The following is a 4,864-nucleotide window of genomic DNA, read 5'->3' as shown; positions in this document are numbered from 1 at the left end:
ATTTGAACTCTAAAGTTGATATAAAAAGAGATCAAATTGCTTGGTTTTTGTGATAAACTAGACCAAGATAAACCATTAAACATGATCATATATGTGTTAGTGTGTGTGTGTGTGTGTGTGTGTGTGTTGTGTGTGTGTTGTGTGTGTGTGTGGTGTGTGTGTGTGTGTGTGTGTGTGTGTGTGTGTGTGTGTTCAAAATTAAACACATTCAAGCTTGTGGTAAATGGGTATCTGCACGCACCTGCCTCTATTTAAAATGTCTCTGATCAGTGCCAAAAATCATTGAGTAGTCTTTTTGTTAGGTTTCTCACCTAATTTGCTTGACTAATGCACAAGAACAGGGACAGGAAATCATCTTTCTGATCAGGAGGATGTGAGAGACAGGCCATTTACAGTCTCCAAACACGTTCTGAACCAGCCTCTCACGTACTCTTTTATTTCCGAAAACACACAAGTCAAAAGGAGGGGTGGGCAAGCAAGTGAACAAAGGCACATTCTTTAATAATGATGTGTGTGCGTTGATGAAGTTACCCTTGGCCACGTCTCGGAAGATAAGGAGTAGACAGGTGGACCTTTGTTTGGGGGCTCGTCCCGTGAACAAGACTCTTCAAACCAAAGATGATACTTTGGCTGCATTCCTGTGTGCAAGGAATCTTCGGAACAACGATGATACACACCCTTGAAATCTCCTAAACACGTGAAAATGTGTTCTGGTCTGATGAAACCAGAATTGATTCTATTTTTACCATAATTCCAAAAGTTATCTTTGGTACAAAGAGCACTGCTCATCACCAAAACAACACCATACCGGTATTAAAGCATGATGCTACCGGCACCATGCTTTTAGGTGGTTTTTCAGCTGGAACTGAGGCCTTGGTTCATTGGAGGGAATTATGAACAGTTCTGAATACCAGTTAGTGTCAACATAAAACCTCATACTTATACTGGAATACAAAAAAACAACAACAACAAATCTGTGCCTACTAGAACATTTTGGGGGTTCGTAAAATCAATTAAATACATTTGGCAGTTGTGTGAATACTCCCATGAACATTAGTTTGAGTTGGTTAATTCATAACTGGCACATGATTAGCTTCAAGAAATTTTGCACATTTGTACAAAGTTAGCTCATTTGTTTACAGTATTTTAATTACCCTGTATAGTCTTTGTCAATTGAGTTGTAAAGGTTGTAGATCACAATAGAAAAAAAAAACTTTTGAAATTATTTATCTTGGTCTTTTTTTCTTTAGATCATAAAAACCTGGCATTTGTATCGGAGTGTGTAGACTTTTCGTAGCCACTCTACAGTATCAATACATTCTAACAATTTAACAGTAATGACATGTAGTTCCATCCATCCATCCACTGATCCCCCTGTTGATCTCCCATGGCATTTTTCCCTCACTCGTGAACAAGACCCAAGGATACTTGAACTCCTCCACTAGGGTCCCAATCTCATCCCTGACCTGGAGAAGTCCCCTTTTCCATCCCCTTTTCCGACTGAGGATCATCGTCCCAGATTCAGAGGTGTTGATTCTCATCCCAGCTGCTTCACACTCTGCTATGAACCACTTCAGTTGGAGATGATGCTTCATGAAGCCAATAGAACCACATTATCTGCAAAAAGCAGGGATGCAATACGGTCAAACTGGACCTCCTGTACGCCTCGGCTGCGCCTAGAAATTCTGTCCGTAAAAGTTATGAACAGAATCGGTGACAAATGGCAGCCTTGGTGGAGTCCAACACTCACTGGAAACGAGTCTGAATTACTAACCGCAATGTATACCAAACTCGGAGACCGGTCGTACAGGGACTGAACATCCCGTATCAGGGGGTTCAGTACCCCATACTCCCGAAAGAATCCCCGATCTCACTGGCCTCGCCCAAGTTGTTGCTTCAGCGACCATTAAAGGTGCATTCCACTTGACCACCCGGTACGCATCAAGTGCTTAAAGAGTCCAAAAAGGCCCAATGGGACTCATTCGTCATCTTGACAGCATCCCTAACGCTTGGTGTCCACCAACAGGTTCTGGGATTGCCGCCACGACAAGCACCAAACACCTTATAACCACAGCTCAGTTGAGCTACCCTAGCAATGGAAGCACGGAACATGGTCCACTCAGACTCAATCTCCCCCACCTCCCGCGAAACACAAGCAAAGCTATGTCGGAGGTGAGACTTGAAGCCCCTTCTGACAGGGATGATGCCAGACATTCACAGAAGACCCTCACAATACATTGAGCCCGACTCTATCTAGCCAGAACTTCCCGACCTCACACACCAGCTCAGGCTCCTTCCCTGCCAGAAAGGTGACATTCCACATCCCTAGAGCTAGCTTCTGTAGTCGGGGATCGGATTGCCAAGGTCCCTGCCACAGCCCAGCTCACACTGCACTTGACACCTATGGCTCCTCCCACAGGTGGTGAGCCCATGGGAAAGGGGACCCAGATTATCCTTTAGAGCTTTTCCGGGCCAGGCCCTATGGGTGCAGACCCGGCTATCAGATGCTCGCCGTCGAGCCACACCTCAAGGCCTGACTTGAGAGGTGGGGCCCTGGTGACTCGCATCTGGGAAAGGGAAACATAAATCCATTTCTATTTTTCATCATAGGGGTATTTTTGCTGTGCTTTGTCTGGTCTCTCCTTAGGACCTATTTGACACGGGTGACCCTGAGTGACGCTGACATGGGCGTGAAGCCCCAGACAACTTAGCTCCTAGGATCACTGGGAATACACAAGCCCCTCCACACCACGATACGGTAACGGCTTCAAGGGGGGGCAGTTTTGTACATTTTACCACGATTTCATTTCCACATTCATAAAAGAGGAGCATAACAGTTTTTGGGAACAGTCTTTGACAAAAGCATGGTGAGCCACAGCAAAAGAGGAAGGATTGGATTCATAAAATTGATTTTGAAAGCAAACATAACAGTACTATAACACTACAAAGACTTCTGATACAGCAACACCTCTGTATACAGATTAACTATGCATTTTGCCAGCAGTAAACCATTCCGCTATTTCATGAGTTCTAAAAATATCCAAAATGGACCTTGGACATGTTTTTTTCTTTCCAAATACATTTATATGAAAGGTAATACATTAAATGGGTTAACTGTTTTTTTTTGTTTGTTTTGTTTTGGGTTTTTTTTTGGGGGGGGGGTACCTTGAATACTAATATCTAAAATCCTATCTTTCGTCCTCCGATTCGTGTCCTAATTGCATTAGTTACATTATATTAATGGACATCCAGTCCATTAGTACGTCAGGAGCACTTTGTCTTTAATATGCACATGCTGGCTTCTCTCATTCTAGTTCAAACAGAGAACAGTGTTGCCGTATCAGACCATTTGAAACGTTCAATAAGTCGTTTCCGCTCCTGAGTTCAGCAGCACATTATGTAATTCACATTTTGGGGTTTGAACAGAAAAGGTGTTTTGGAATATATTGACCAGTAGCGGGGCAGAATTGATGGAAAGTGCAAAGTGGGAAAGCAGCCAATCATATGCGTCTCTCCTCGGAAGCAACTCGTTATGTGGCAAACGTATCTGGGCACCATGTGAAGCAGTCAAGCCACATTTGAATAGGCGTTGGAGGGCACAAGTGTTTTCTCCAAGGCGGTTGGTAGGGGAGAGTCACAAGTTTGTCAGCTCCATCACCATAACGGAACCACAGGACGAGAGGGAAGAAGCCCCTCCTGCCTGCGTGGAGCCACCAGCGCGGTGGCTGACTAGACTGCCGCTGCAGTCTAGCCTAACTAACCCGCGGCAGCAGACTCATTCCTGCTCCAGTCGTCCGATCGGCGGTAAGTGATCGAACCGTGCATGCCCCGATGGCTCTGCGACGTGCTGTATCGTGTGTCATGCCTCCGATCGAGTAGAAAGTGAGCAGGTGACTGCAGCGTCCGTGCCAGGAGTGCAGCTGATGGAGTGCAGCCTGCAGGATCACGTAACCTATTAGAAGACGCTTGGCAATTCACCGATGAGATTCTCTACTCATTCATACCACCCCATGAGTTTGCCAGTCAGATCCAGTTGGAACCAGATTTTGAGGACCACAAGGAGCAGTTAAAAAAAAAAGCGCACGCACACACCACTCGAAAACAAGTTGTAAAGGCGTTAATTATCACACACTTGATAGGTTCGGTCATAAAGGCAATAAACCTTTGGGTGCATAGTTGAGTAGGATATTTCACCTGCAGTTGAGCGTTATGAGTGTAAGTGCTTATGCCTCCTAAATTCTGCATCCGTTCTGCATCTTGTAATTGGAACTGGATTTTCAATTGAAGGACATAAATCACAATTTGAAATGAAACGATTATGGGTTATTGATTATAAGGTCTGGACATATTTCATAAATGATGTAACTACTTTCAGAAAAAGGCATAAAGAAAAAAATGAGGCTTATTTATTAATGTTTCTTCACCCAGGCACATGCCAAGTCATTCCCTATTTACAATATATTTATAGATTTACCTTTATTACATGATAGACTATTGCTACAGTTTTAGATCAAACACCTTGCCATCCTCGTTAACCCATTAAGAGGCAACAGTCTCCCAGCTCTGTTGTTTGGTAACATCACACTGGGACCAGAGTTACACAACAGTCCACTTGTCAATGCACTTTCAGGTCACAGGACAGCCATCTCATTTGATTGGCACAGAGCAATAAACTATGTATGTATGTACATAGTACTATGTACTCTATAATCCTGAGTTCCTAGTACAATTTTGTATCCTAACTTGATCTACTGTAGAATGATCTGTTTTTAAATTGATGGATTGGTAACTTAAAACAGCAAATTTATTGGAATGTCTCCATGCAGATATAAATGTTGACAATGTACAAATTTGTCATCCATTT

At 43.5% G+C, this 4,864-nt stretch overlaps 1 protein-coding gene across 1 annotated transcript in view; it reads left to right on the top strand.

Annotated features, from left to right (window-relative positions):
• Positions 1–3,546: 3,546 nt before the first annotated feature.
• abat (4-aminobutyrate aminotransferase) overlaps positions 3,547–4,864 on the top strand; it is a 31,626-nt gene continuing 30,308 nt past the window's right edge. Inside the window, exon 1 of the mRNA XM_061846023.1 lies at positions 3,547–3,804. The gene's annotated coding sequence lies outside the window, so the exon portion shown is untranslated. The remainder of the gene's footprint in view (positions 3,805–4,864) is intronic.

The sequence above is a fragment of the Syngnathoides biaculeatus genome, chromosome 16, assembly GCF_019802595.1.
Source record: "Syngnathoides biaculeatus isolate LvHL_M chromosome 16, ASM1980259v1, whole genome shotgun sequence".
Taxonomy (NCBI): domain Eukaryota; kingdom Metazoa; phylum Chordata; class Actinopteri; order Syngnathiformes; family Syngnathidae; genus Syngnathoides; species Syngnathoides biaculeatus.
Note: the sequence above shows the minus strand (reverse complement) of the source record. Positions and strands in the feature narration are given on the sequence as shown.